Source organism: Cherax quadricarinatus, chromosome 4 (assembly GCF_038502225.1).
Source record: "Cherax quadricarinatus isolate ZL_2023a chromosome 4, ASM3850222v1, whole genome shotgun sequence".
NCBI lineage: Eukaryota > Metazoa > Arthropoda > Malacostraca > Decapoda > Parastacidae > Cherax > Cherax quadricarinatus.
Window position 1 is genome coordinate 10949571 of NC_091295.1, and position 15916 is coordinate 10965486.

The window sequence follows — 15916 nt, forward strand, 5'->3', positions numbered from 1 at the left end:
TTCATCGTTTCCACCTTTCCATTCGTCCTCTTGATTGTGAACTTCGTTCTCTGCTGTCCAGCCACTGACCAGTTTCCCTTCTTGACCTGAGGACTCAAAACAGGAGGACTACTACGAATCTTCTTGTTTTCCTCGGTCAGTCGCCGAATCTCCACCTTCGCCATCCTCAATTCTTCTTTAAGCTGTTGGTAAACTTTAAGCTGTTGGACTAGGTAAAATTAAATTGTGCTTGTTATAATAAGGTTAGGTAAGTTTTCTAAGGTTCTTTTGGTACAAAATTATTAATTTTTTCATTAACATAACTGAAAAAAATATGTCTTTAAACGTATAAGAGAAAAGTCTGAGGCGCTTCTGTGAAAAACTCTGTTCCACAAGGCACAGTACTCGCTCCCATCCTGTTCCTCATCCTCATATCTGACACAGACAGGGTCTATGTCTTCCGTTGCAGATGACACCCGAATTTGCATGACAGTATCTTCTACTGAAGACATTGCAAGACTCCAGGCAGACATCAACCAAATCTTTAAATGGGCCGCAAAAAAAATTATGAAGTTCATTGATGAGTGTTGCTATTTAAGCCAAAATCGCAAGTTTTACCTGTGTGGCACGATTATATATATATATATATATATATATATATATATATATATATATATATATATATATATATATATATATATTTATTATCACACTGGCCGATTCCCACCAAGGCAGGGTGGCCCGAAAAAGAAAAACTTTCACCATCATTCACTCCATCACTGTCTTGCCAGAAGGGTGTTTTACACTACAGTTCTTAAACTGCAACATTAACACCCCTCTTTCAGAGTGCAGGCACTGTACTTCCCATCTCCAGGACTCAAGTCCGGCCTGCCGGTTTCCCTGAACCCCTTCATAAATGTTACTTTGCTCACACTCCAACAGCACGTCAAGTATTAAAAACCATTTGTCTCCATTCACTCCTATCAAACACGCTCACGCATGCCTGCTGGAAGTCCAAGCCCCTCGCACACAAAACCTCCTTTACCCCCTCCCTGTAACCTTTCCTAGGCCGACCCCTACCCCGCCTTCCTTCCACTACAGACTGATACACTCTTGAAGTTATTCTGTTTCGCTCCATTCTCTCCACATGTCCGAACCACCTCAACAACCCTTCCTCAGCCCTCTGGACAACAGTTTTGGTGATCCCGCACCTCCTCCTAACTTCCAAACTACGAATTCTCTGCATTATATTCACACCACACATGGTTTGTGTGTTTTTATTAAAAACACACAAACCAGGGAATCCAGTCAGACCAATTATTAGCTCCATAGGGTCAGTTTCATATAAATTATCCAATTGGCTTGTTGATATTTTGAGCCCTATTGTTGGCAAAATTTCTAACTTTAATGTTAAAAACAGCATAGACTTGGTTGATAAATTAAGCTTCTTGACTGACTTAAATGATTTTAACATGGTTAGTTTTGATGTTACTTCCTTGTTTACGAAAGTTCCTGTTGATGATTTATTAAGTTTCTTATCTGAAGAACTCGTTAACTATGATTTACCATTGCCAGTTCCTACTATCATTAAACTTATTAAACTTTGCATTGTTGATGCAAAATTTGTATTTAATGATATGTTTTACACTCAGAAGTTTGGTATGGCAATAGGAAATCCTCTTTCACCTGTTCTTAGTAACCTATACATGGAATTTTTTGAAACAAGGTTACTTAACACAATCCTCCCTAATAGAGTTAAATGGTTCAGATATGTTGATGATATTTTGTGTCTTATGCCCAGAAATGTAGATATACACCATTTCCTAGGAAAATTAAATAGCTTAGCCCATTCTATAAACTTTACTGTTGAGTTTGAAGAAAATAACTCATTGCCTTTTCTAGATGTTTTAATTATTAAGGGTAATAATGAATTCAAATTTAAAATTTACAGAAAACCTACAAATAACTGTTCCTATGTCCACTATTATTCCTCGCATCAAGATAGAGTCAAACTGGCTGTTTTCTCATCATTGTTTTTGAGAGCTTTACGAATTTGTAGTCCTGAGTTCATAGATGAGGAAATATCCAAAATTTATGAAATAGGTAATGATTTAAAATACCCAAGAAATGTAATTGATAAATCTTTTAAAGTTGCTAGAAATACTTTTTACAATCCAAAAAGGGACAACCAGCCTTATTCAACTAAAAATATGTTGGTTCTCCCTTACCATGAAAACTTGGTTGATATGCCTTCTCTTCTTAAGACTTTTAATATTAAAGTTGTATTCAAAAATCTTGATACAGTAAAAAAACTTTTGATAAAGAATTCCCCCCAAAATGCTGATGGATGCGTCTATAAGATTCCTTGTAAAATTTGCGATAAAGTTTATTACGGTCAAACTGGTAAAAATCTCGAACTAAGATTAAAACAACATAAATATAGCATTAGAACTGGACAAGATTCCAATGCTCTATTTATTCATGTAAAAGATTTTAACCATCCAATTGATTTTCAAAAAGTTGAGAAAGTAGTATCAAGCAAGTCCATGGTCGACAGGAATATAATTGAATCTTGCTTCATAAAAAGCAGTTTTGACAATAATATGAATATTTCCTTTGGTTTATATAAATTAGATCCATTTATAATTAATAGAATTTGGGAAGAATTTAATAATACACTGGACAAATAATTTTAAAATTTTCTTGGGTAGAATAGTTTGTGGGGTGAGTTGTGCAAAGGACCTATCCAAGTTGGGTCGGCGCACGTCAGGTGTTTAACCGTTGTGGGATCTGATAGTGAGGTGCTGGCCAGACCCCTTATATAGCTTCCTTGGATGCTTTACTTTCATAGTTCCTTGATAATGTGAGTAGTCACGAAAGCGCTTGGAATTTCTCTATTCTTTCAGAGTGGTTGTTTTGCATATTCTGAAATCACCTGTTTACTGTGATCTTATTGTATATATATATATATATATATATATATATATATATATATATATATATATATATATATATATATATATATATATATATATATATATATTTATGTATATATATATATATATATATATATATATATATATATACATAAATATATATATGTATATAAGTAGTGCTGAAGGCGGCTCAGCAGTCTCTGTGGCTGAGTGGCTCTTCCTGAGCGGTCTCTTCCTGAGCGGTCTCCTCCCGAAAGGGCTGCGGCTGAGCAGTCTCCTTTTCACACCTTTATGCTAATGACCTTGACCTCACCCACGACCCCCACTCACGACCATCACCCACGACCCCCACCCACGACCCCCACCCACGGCCCCCACCCACGACCCCACCCACGTCCCCCCACGACCCCCCACCTACGACCCCCACCCTCGACCACCACGACCCCCACCCACGACCCACACCCACGACCCCCACCCACGACCCCCACCCATGACCCCACCCACGAACCCCCCACGACCCCCCACCCACGACCCCCACCACGACCCCACCCACGACTCTCCACCCACGACCCCCACCCATGACCCCCACCCACGATCCCCACCCATGACCCCACCCTCGACCCCCCACCCTCTACCCCCACCCATGACCCCCACCCACGACCCCACCCACAACCCCCACCCACGACCCCACCCACGACCCCCACTCACGACCCCACCCTCGACCCCACCCACGACCCCAACCGTCTGTGCCGCCCGACCGGGGCCTGCCTGCATCGGCTCACGCCCGCCCCATGCCCGCCCGCGCGCCCGCCCCGCGCCTTCTGCAGCGCCTTCTGCAGTGTCATCCGGATCGCCCCCACCCCACGAATTTTTTTCTGATTTTTTTCGAATTTCATTTTCTTATGTTCTCCATCTCCTCGGATCAAATTTTTCCCAAAATCAATGATACCAAGACTCCACTTCCTCAAATCAAGTTTTTTGGATTCCCCCTATAGGGTTTCGAAATTCTTATGATCTCGGATCAAGTTTTTCTCGATATCAATAATACAAAGATTTTCCCCCCACACCTCAAACCCACACCACCCCTATCCCAAAATTTCTGCTCCAACTCCTTGGATCAAGTTTTTCTCAATAATACAAAGACTCCACTTCCTTGGATCAAGTTTCTCTCAATATCAATAATACAAAGACTCCACTTCCTCGGATCAAGTTTTTCTCGATATCAATAATAATACAAAGATTTCCCCCATCATCCACTTCTACCCCAAAATTTCTGCTCCAACTCCTTGGATCAAGTTTTTTTTAATTCCCCCCTCTGGGGGTATGCATTCAAAATGGACTCCCACTGGATTCCCCCCTCTGGGGGTAAGCATTCAAAATGGACTCCCACTTTCACCTCAAATATTCCTGCTCTACTTCCTCGGATCAAGTTTTTCTTGATATCAAATAATACAAACACTCCGTCTCTCTGGATCAAGTTTTTTTGGATTCCCCCCTCTGGGGGTAAGCATTCAAATGAACTCCCCCTATGGGGCATGGTACTTTCTCTTACTACAGGTCTAAACAAGTGTGACGTCACCCCACCTGTGTTTACTCGGCGGTCAGTGACATCACGTGATGACCTCACACACACAGGTCAGCTGAATCTTGTCGAGCAGTCAATAAAATGCAGGATAACACTAATACACAATATTTTCATTTATTTATTATACATCCAATGCATTTCATATACATCCAACAAAAAAATTCATTGAAAAAAAGGTACAATTCATTGACTAAAATCAACATATTTTTCTCTTGAAGAAATTCTGTGCATTTTGTTCTGGATCTTCTTCATCGTCACCATCTCAGTATTACACATTTCATATACAACATAGGGAAAACATTAAACATTTTCACTCTTAACCCAGGATAACCCAAATGATTTTACATTTTTTTCGTTAATACCCACAACAATTCACAATTTCTTTACAAAATACAACACAAGTCTAGACATTTTTCTTGTTTTAACTATTTCATCAGAAAAAAGTCACCGCAACACTTACAACTTATAACCACTTTTCGAGAAATTTACTAGTCACAATTTTAAATATTACGAAGTTAATACACACACACACACACACACACACACACACACACACACACACACACACACACACACACACACATACACACACACACACACACCTAACCTACCTCACTTTGAACACCTTCAAAACACTCTCATAAATCATTTGAATACTCACAAAAGCACCTTTGAACATTTCCAAACAACACTAAAACATTTCCAAGACAACATTTTGAATACTCCCAAATAAGATTTGACATCTCTAATTTATCTACACTTACATATTTCATTAAATTACAACTCATCCCCCAAAACTACTCCCTCATTCTCCAGATTTTTACAACAGTATCACAAAAACTAACTCAGACACTTTGCTTTGAACAACACCAAAAACACCATCATTTACCTTTGAATACTCCAAAAACATCATTCGAACACCCCCAAATCACCACTGAATACTCCCAGAACACCTTCATAAATACTCTTGCACATCATTTGAACACCTTCAAAAACACCTTTGAATAGTCTCAAACACCATTTGAGTACTCCCAAATACACCACTGAATACTACCAAAACAGCACCGAATACTGCCCAAACACCACCAAAATCACCATAAACTAAGATCAACATCACAGACTAACACCCATTTTCACACAAATCCTCTCAAATCACTATAACCAAGACGATCCCACTCACCTCCAACTAAGATATAACATGAGTGGAAAAAAAAAACATGAACACAATCCAAACACACACGAACACTCACAACCCACAACACCCACAACAACAACCCACTTATAACTTCTCTTTTTCGGTATCTCTAGTTCGACAACAACGCCTACAACCCAGAACACCCACATCCCACAACACCCACAACCCACAATTTTTTCTCATTTTAACTAATTTCATCAGAAAAAGTCACAACAACCCACAACTTATAACCACTTTTTTGATATCTCTAGTTCGACAACAATACCCACAACCCTCATCACTTACCAATTTATTCACAATTTATTAGATACAAATTTTTCCCCTTCTTTTTATTGAATCTTAAAATATAATGCACATTCCTCCCTACATTACCAAAATTCTAATAAAGTCCTCTCCATACCCATCTCCATGTATCCACATAAATTAATATTATACTCACAACAAGTAATCTCACTACCCAACTACTGCAGCATGTTTCTACACCCTCCAATCTTTTCCAATGTATCATAACTTTTTCACTTCTATAATTTCTTTTATAATATTCACACATCTCCTTTATTTTCAGTAAAATCCCCCCCATATTTCATTAAATTTCTAATACAACCCTCTCCATACCCCTCTCCATCTCACCCACATTTCTTCACATCCACTCACCCATCTCCCAACACACCTCTTCAGAACAAACACAAAAAATCACATTTCACATCCACAAATGCATCTCATCACCCATCTCAAATCCACTAAAATCACTGTAACCAAGTTAGTCACAAAATTCTATGACCACCTAACACACACAGACAACTCACTTTACTTTGAACACTACCAAAAACACCATCAATTACCATTGAACACTCCAAAAACATCATTCGAACAACCCCCAAATCACCACTGAATACTCTCAGAACACCTTCAAAATTACTCTTGCACATCATTTGAACACCATCAAAAACATCATCAAACCCATTTGAATACTCCCAAATTCACCACTGAATTCAGTCAAAACACCACCAAAATCACCATAAACTAAGATCAACATTTACATATGAATACTCCAGAAACATCATCAAACTCCTTTGAATACTACCAAAACACCACTGAATACTGCCCAAACTCTACTAAAAATCACCAGAAACTAAGATCAACACCACCAACTAACACCCATTTTATAGAAATCCCCTCAAATCACTATAACCAAGACAATCCCACTCACCTCAGGCTATTATATAACATGAACGCAAAAAAAAAAAAAAACGTTCTCATAAATCATTTGAATACTCACAAAAAACACCTATGAACATTTCCAAACAACACCGAAACACTTACAGCAGGATCACCACCAACTGAAAACATAACATGTACACACACACAAAAAAAAAACTAAGACATCCATCAACTATCATCATTGACCACTCATTTTTACAAACATTCGCACAAAAAATCACATTCAAGAAACATCATCAAACTCCTTTGAATACTCCCGAAACACCACTGAATACTACCAAAACAGCACCGAATACTGCCCAAACAACACTAAAAATCACCAGAAACTAAGATCAACACCACCAACTAACACCCATTTTATAGAAATCCCCTCAAATCACTATAACCAAGACGATCCCACTCACCTCAGACTATTATATAACATGAGCGCAAAAAAAAAAAAAAATCTCATAAATCATTTGAATACTCACAAAAAACACCTTTGAACATTTCCAAACAACACACACACACACACACACACACACACACACAAAACTAAGACATCCATCAACTATCATCAATGACCACTCATTTTTATAAACATTCGCACAAAAAAATCACAATCACCAACTCCATACAATATCTAATACACTCCTCTCACTACCACCAACACATACCAGCACAGATAGGGATACCTCCCATGACATTACACTCCATCGTGTGTGTACTTGACGATGCCACACCCCACTTTTACTTCATTTAACTTATTGAGAGGAAGCTACTTGTTTCAACCTGTTATATCTCCAATATCTAAGATCACCACAATCAAGACGTTTACCAAATTCTATAACCCCACCACTAAGATCACACATTTTTTGTACACATTCTCTTAAAACATCATCATAACGAAGATCACTAAAACTATCTTTACTTTTCTAAGATCACGTAACATTTTGTCTTCTCTAACTCACCCACCAATTTACATTCTCATTCACACTTACACATTTCATTAACCGAAATTACATCTCATCCACCAAACTCCTCCCTCATTCTCCAGGCTTTACAACATTAGCACACACACAAAAAAAACTAACTCATACACTTATAACATGAGACATTACCATAACTAACACACTGACTAGCTTTGAACCAACTCTGAACAACAAAACACCACTGAACATCTTCAAAAAATACTCTACACATCATTTGAACACCTTCAAAAACACCTCCGAATACTCCCAAAACACTACTGATTACTACCAAATCACCACTGAATACTACCAAAACACCGTCAAAATCACCAGAAACTAAGTTTAATATCACCATCTAACACCCATTTTATAGAAATCCCCTCAAATCACTATAACCAAGAACTCCCTCCCCATGGGCGCATAAAAAAAAGCATGAACACAAACCTAATACACAAACCCCCAGTACATGATCTCCATCAACTGGAAACATATCTTGTACACACATAAATCTAAGACAACCACCATCAACAAACGCCCATATTCACTTACCTCAAAAACCACTAATACCACAGAAAACACTCATTTCTTATAAACATTCACACAAAAAATCATATTTGACAATATCTAAGCGCACTCACCTCACTACCACCAACACACGATGTCACACCCCACAGGACCGGCGAGGTCACCTCCAGTGACGTCACACTCCCATCTGTGTTTACTTGGTGGTCATATCACACCCAACCCACCTTGTTTCAACCTGTTGTACCCACAATATCTAAGACACTGTAACCAAGACGATTACCAGATTTTATGACCCTACCACTAAGATCACAGAAAACGCTCATTTTTTTTATAAACATTCACACAAAAATCACGATCACCAATTCCGTATCATGTTTACCATCATCGATCAACACTCTTCACCAAGATCACCCAAAATCTATGATCATTCATCTCAAAACTACTATGATCACTGAAAACACTTATTTTTTAAACATTCGCACAAAAATAAGGCATACACAAAAATACCACGACACTTCCACCAACATCTATAACATAACATGAGCACCATAACATATCTTCACCACCAATCGCCATTTCAATCGCAAATTTAAGACATGAGACATACACACCAAATCTAAGACATTCACCTCCAACTAAGACATACACATCATAACTAAGACATACACCAAAACCTATAATTGACATATTGACAATAAATATAAGACATAAGCACAAAAAAATTTACCATGTCATGAGACATTACCAGAACTAAGTCACACACCTCCAACTAATACACAATCACTTTACTAAGTTCATGTTAACCATTCATCAACAAAAAATATTTATACAATTTACCCACCAAATTTATGTTATAATCATCAAAACATAAAATTGTTTTACACATTTTTTTTCTCAAGCTGAATATTCATACCACATTTATCATTTCTCATGTATGTTACATATCAGATTTCTCACCCTCATCATCCCTAAAACATCCTTTCTTATTCATCCGTATATCACCAAGAGATATTTTATCCCGACGACCCATCACGACGTAGGAGCCAGAGCAACCATCACCACTCCAACACCACCTACTACACTCTGGCTCCTAGTGTCGTGATGGCTCGTCGGGATAAAATATCTCTTGGTGATATACGGATGAATAAGAAAGGATGTTTTAGGGATGATGAGGGTAAATTGTATAAACATTTTTTGTTGATGAATGGTTAACATGAACTTAGTAAAGTGATTGTGTATTAGTTGGAGGTGTGTGACTTAGTTCTGGTAATGTCTCATGACATGGTAAATTTTTTTGTGCTTATGGCTTATATTTATTATTAATATGTCAATTATAGGTTTTGGTGTATGTCTTAGTTATGATGTGTATGTCTTAGTTGGAGGTGAATGTCTTAGATTTGGTGTGTATGTCTCATGTCTTAAATTTGCGATTGAAATGTATAAGTTGTGGGTGTCTGTGTATTATTTTTATTTTTGGTGGTGAAGATATGTTATAGTGCTCATGTTATGTTATAGATGTTGGTGGAAGTGTCGTGGTATTTTTGTGTATGTCTTATTTTTGTGCGAATGTTTAAAAAATAAGTGTTTTCAGTGATCATAGTAGTTTTGAGATGAATGATCTTAGATTTTTGGTGATCTTGGTGAAGAGTGTTGATAGATGATGGTAAACATGATATGGAATTGGTGATCGTGATTTTTGTGTGAATGTTTATAAAAAAAATGAGTGTTTTCTGTGATCTTAGTGGTAGGGGGGGGGGGGTCATATGTATTCCTGTTAACCCTTTGGGGCCTAGTTCCTAGGCCTTTTGTGTATCCATATGCTCTCGCGCTACCGTCCACAGGATGGATATGGGGTGCACAATAAACTAGCCACTTCGGTGGCAAAATCTAATCTCTTAGTGGTGGGGTCATAAAATCTGGTAATCGTCTTGGTTATAGTGTTCTTAGATATTGTGGGTACAACAGGTTGAAACAAGGTGGGTTGGGTGTGATGTGACCACCAAGTAAACACAGATGGGAGTGTGACTTCACTGGAGGTGACCTCGCCGGTCCTGTGGGGTGTGACATCTTGTGTTGGTGGTAGTGAGGTGAGTGCGCTTAGATATTGTCAAATATGATTTTGTGTGTGAATGTTTATAAGAAATGAGTGTTTTCTGTGGTATTAGTGGTTTTTGAGGTAAGTGAATAAGGGCGTTTGTTGATGGTGGTTGTCTTAGATTTATGTGTGTACAAGATATGTTTTCAGTTGATGGAGATCATGTACTAGGTGTTTGTGTATTAGGTTTGTGTTCATGCTTTTTTTTATGCGCCCATGGGGAGGGAGTTCTTGGTTATAGTGATTTGAGGGGATTTCTATAAAATGGGTGTTAGATGATGATGTTAAACTTAGTTTATGGTGATTTTGACGGTGTTTTGGTAGTATTCAGTGGTGATTTGGTAATAATCAGTAGTGTTTTGGGAGTATTTGGAGGTGTTTTTGAAGGTGTTCAAATGACGTGCAGAGTATTTTTTGAAGATGTTCAGTGGTGTTTTGGTGTTGTTCAGAGTTGGTTCAAAGCTAGTCAGTGTGTTAGTTATGGTAATGTCTCATGTTATAAGTGTATGAGTTAGTTTTTTTTTGTGTGTGTGCTAATGTTGTAAAGTCTGGAGAATGAGGGAGGAGTTTGGTGGATGAGATGTAATTTCGGTTAATGAAATGTGTAAGTGTGAATGAGAATGTAAATTGGTGGATGAGTTAGAGAAGACAAAATGTTATGTGATCTTAGTAAAAGTATAGATAGTTTTAGTGATCTTCGTTATGATGATGTTTTAAGAGAATGTGTACAAAAAATGTGTGATCTTAGTGGTGGGGTTATAGAATTTGGTAAACGTCTTGATTGTGGTGATCTTAGATATTGGAGATATAACAGGTTGAAACAAGTAGCTTCCTCTCAATAAGTTAAATGAAGTAAAAGTGGGGTGTGGCGTCGTCAAGTAAACAGGATGGAGTGTGATGTCATGGGAGGTATCCCTATCTGTGCTGGTATGTGTTGGTGGTAGTGAGAGGAGTGTATTAGGTATTGTATGGAGTTGGTGATTGTGATTTTTTGTGCGAATGTTTATAAAAATGAGTGGTCATTGATGATAGTTGATGGATGTCTTAGTTTTGTGTGTGTGTGTGTGTGTGTGTGTGTTGTTTGGAAATGTTCAAAGGTGTTTTTTGTGAGTATTCAAATGATTTATGAGAATGTTTTTTTTTTTTTTTTTTTTTTGCGCTCATGTTATATAATAGTCTGAGGTGAGTGGGATCGTCTTGGTTATAGTGATTTGAGGGGATTTCTATAAAATGGGTGTTAGTTGGTAGTGTTGATCTTAGTTTCTGGTGATTTTTAGTGTTGTTTGGGCAGTATTCGGTGCTGTTTTGGTAGTATTCAGTGGTGTTTTGGGAGTATTCAAAAGGGGTTTGAAGATTTTTCCTGAATGTGATTTTTTGTGCGAATGTTTGTAAAAATGAGTGGTCATTGATGATAGTTGATGGATGTCATAGTTTTTTTTGTGTGTGTGTTTACATGTTATGTTTTCAGTTGGTGGGGATCCTGCTGTAAGTGTTTCGGTGTTGTTTGGAAATGTTCAAAGGTGTTTTTTGTGAGTATTCAAATGATTTATGAGAATGTTTTTTTTTTTTTTTTTTGCATTCATGTTATATAATAGTCTGAGGTGAGTGGGATTGTCTTGGTTATAGTGATTTGAGGGGATTTCTATAAAATGGGTGTTAGTTGGTGGTGTTGATCTTAGTTTCTGGTGATTTTTAGTAGAGTTTGGGCAGTATTCAGTGGTGTTTTGGTGGTATTCAAAGGAGTTTGCTGATGTTTTTGGAGTATTCATATGTAAATGTTGATCTTAGTTTATGGTGATTTTGGTGGTGTTTTGACTGAATTCACTGGTGTATTTGGGAGTATTCAAATGGGTTTGATGATGTTTTTGATGGTGTTCAAATGATGTGCAAGAGTATTTTTGAAGGTGTTCTGGGAGTACTCAGTGGTGATTTGGGGGTGTTTGAATGATGTTTTTGGAGTATTCAATGGTAATTGATGGTGTTTTTGGTAGTGTTCAAAGTAAAGTGAGCTGTCTCTGTGTGTTAGGTGGTCATAGAATTTTGTGACTAACTTGGTTACAGTGATTTTAGTGGATTTGAGATGGGTGATGAGATGCATTTGTGGATGTGAAATGTGATTTTTTGTGTTTGTTCTGAAGAGGTGTGTTGGGAGATGGGTGAGTGGATGTGAAGAAATGTGGGTGAGATGGAGAGGGGTATGGAGAGGGTTGTATTAGAAATTTAATGAAATATGGGGGGGATTTTACTGAAAATAAAGGAGATGTGTGAATATTATAAAAGAAATTATAGAAGTGAAAAGTTATTATACATTGGAAAAGATTGGAGGGTGTAGAAACATGCCGCAGTAGTTGGGTAGTGAGATTACTTGTTGTGAGTATAATATTAATTTTATGTGGATACATGGAGATGGGTATGGAGAGGACTTTATTAGAATTTTAGTAATGTAGGGAGGAATGTGCATTACATTTTAAGATTTAATAAAAAGAAGGGGAAAATTTGTATCGAATAAATTGTGAATAAATTGGTAAGTGATGAGGGTTGTGGGTATTGTTGTCGAACTAGAGATATCGAAAAAGTGGTTATAAGTTGTGGGTTGTTGTTGTGACTTTTTCTGATGAAATTAGTTAAAACGAGAAAAAAATGTGGGTTGTGGGTGTTGTGGGATGTGGGTGTTGTGGGTTGTGGGCGTTGTTGTCTAACTAGAGATACCGAAAAAGAGATGTTATAAGTGGGTTGTTGTTGTGGGTGTTGTGGGTTGTGAGTGTTCGTGTGTGTTTGGATTGTGTTCATGTTTTTTTTCCACTCATGTTATATCTTAGTTGGAGGTGAGTGGGATCGTCTTGGTTATAGTGATTTAAGAGTATTTGTGTGAAAATGGGTGTTAGTCTGTGATGTTGATCTTAGTTTATGGTGATTTTGGTGGTGTTTGGGCAGTATTCAGTGCTGTTTTGGTAGTATTCAGTGGTGTATTTGGGAGTACTCAAATGGTGTTTGAGACTATTCAAAGGTGTTTTTGAAGGTGCTCAAATGATGTGCAAGAGTATTTATGAAGGTGTTCTGGGAGTATTCAGTAGTGATTTGGGGGTGTTCGAATGATGTTTTTGGAGTATTCAAAGGTAAATGATGGTGTTTTAGGTGTTGTTCAAAGCAAAGTGTCTGAGTTAGTTTTTGTGATACTGTTGTAAAAATCTGGAGAATGAGGGAGTAGTTTTGGGGGATGAGTTGTAATTTAATGAAATATGTAAGTGTAGATAAATTAGAGATGTCAAATCTTATTTGGGAGTATTCAAAATGTTGTCTTGGAAATGTTTTAGTGTTGTTTGGAAATGTTCAAAGGTGCTTTTGTGAGTATTCAAATGATTTATGAGAGTGTTTTGAAGGTGTTCAAAGTGAGGTAGGTGTGTGTGTGTGTGTGTGTGCGTATTAACTTCGTAATATGTAAAATTGTGACTAGTGAATTTATCGAAAAGTGGTTATAAGTTGTAAGTGTTGCGGTGACTTTTTTCTGATGAAATAGTTAAAACGAGAAAAATGTCTAGACTTGTGTTGTATTTTGTAAAGAAATTGTGGATTGTTGTGGGTATTAACGAAAAAAATGTGAAATTATTTGGGTTATCCTGGGTTAAGAGTGAAAATGTGTAATGTTTTCCCTATGTTGTATATGAAATGTGTAATACAGAGATTGTGATGACGAAGAAGATCCAGAACAAAATGCACAGAATTTCTTCAAGCGAAAAATATGTTGATTTTAGTCAATGAATTGTGCCTTTTTTTCAATGAATTTTTTTGTTGGATGTATATGAAATGCATTGGATGTATAATAAATAAATGAAAATATTGTGTATTAGTGTTATCTTGCATTTTATTGACTGCTCGACAAGATTCAGCCTGTGTGGGTGTGGTCATCGCGTGACATCACTGACATAGGGGGAAGTCGACAAGATTCAGCCTGTGTGTGTGAGGTCATCACGTGATGTCACTGACCACCGAGTAAACACAGGTGGGGTGACGTCACACTTGTTTAGACCTGTAGTAAGAGAAAGTACCATGCCCCATAGGGGGAGTTCATTTGAATGCTTACCCCCAGAGGGAGGAATCCAAAAAAACTTGATCCAAAGAGACGGAGTCTTTGTATTATTTGATATCAAGAAAAACTTGATCCGAGGAAGTAGAGCAGGAATATTTGGGGTGGAAGTGGGATTCCATTTTGAATGCTTACCCCCAGAGGGGGAAATCCAGTGGGAGCCCATTTTGAATGCATACCCCCAGAGGGGGGATTAAAAAAAAAAACTTGATCCAAGGAGTTGGAGCAGAAATTTTGGGGTAGAATTGGATGATGGGGGAAATCTTTGTATTATTATTGATATCGAGAAAAACTTGATCCAAGGAGATCATAAGAAATTCGAAACCCCATAGGTAGGAATCCAAAAAACTTGATCCGAGGAAGTGGAGTCTTTGTATTATTGATATCGAGAAAAATTTGATCCAAGGAAGTGGAGTCTTTGTATTATCGAGAAAAACTTGATCCAAGGAGTGGAAGCAGAAATTTTGGGATGGGGTGGTGTGTGGGGAAAATCTTTGTATTATTTATATCAAGAAAAACTTGATCCGAGGAGATCATAAGAATTTCGAAACCCCATAGGGGGAATCCAAAAAACTTGATCTGAGGAAGTGGAGTCTTGGTATTATTGATTTCGAGAAAAATTTGATCCGAGGAGATGTAGAACATAAGAAAATGAAATTCGAAAAAAATCGGAAAAAAATTCGTGGGGTGGGGGCGATCCGGACGACGCTGCAGAAGGCGCAAGGGCAGGCGTGGGGAGGGCGCGAGTCGGCGCAGGTGGGCCCCGGTCGAGCAGCGTGGATGGTCGGGGTCGAGGGTGGGTTCGAGGGTGGGGTCGTGGGTGGGGGTCGTGGGTGTGGTCGTGGGTGGGGGGTCGTGGGTTGAGGGAGAGGTGGTCGAGGGTGGGGGTCGTGGGTGGGGGTCGTGGGTGGGGCGGTCGTGGTGAGGGTCGTGGGTGGGGTCATTATTGGGGGTCGTCGGAGGGGGTCGTGGGTGGAGGGTCGTGGGTGGGATCATGGTGGGGGTCGTGGGTGGGGGTTGTGGTGGGGGTCGTGGGTGTGGTCATGGGTGGGGGTCGTGGGTGGGGGTCGTGGTGGTCGAGTGTGGGGGTCGTGGGTGGGGGGTCGTAGTGGGGGACGTGGGTGGGGTCGCGGGTGGGGGTCGTGGGTGGGGGTCATGGGTGAGGTCAAGGTCATTAGCATAATGGTGTGAAAAGGAGACCGCTCAGCCGCAGCAGCCCTTTCGGGAGGAGACAGCTCAGGAAGAGACCGCTCAGGAAGAGCCACTCAACCGCAGAGACCGTTGAGCCGCCTTCAGCACTACTTACATATATATATATATATATATATATATATATATATATATAT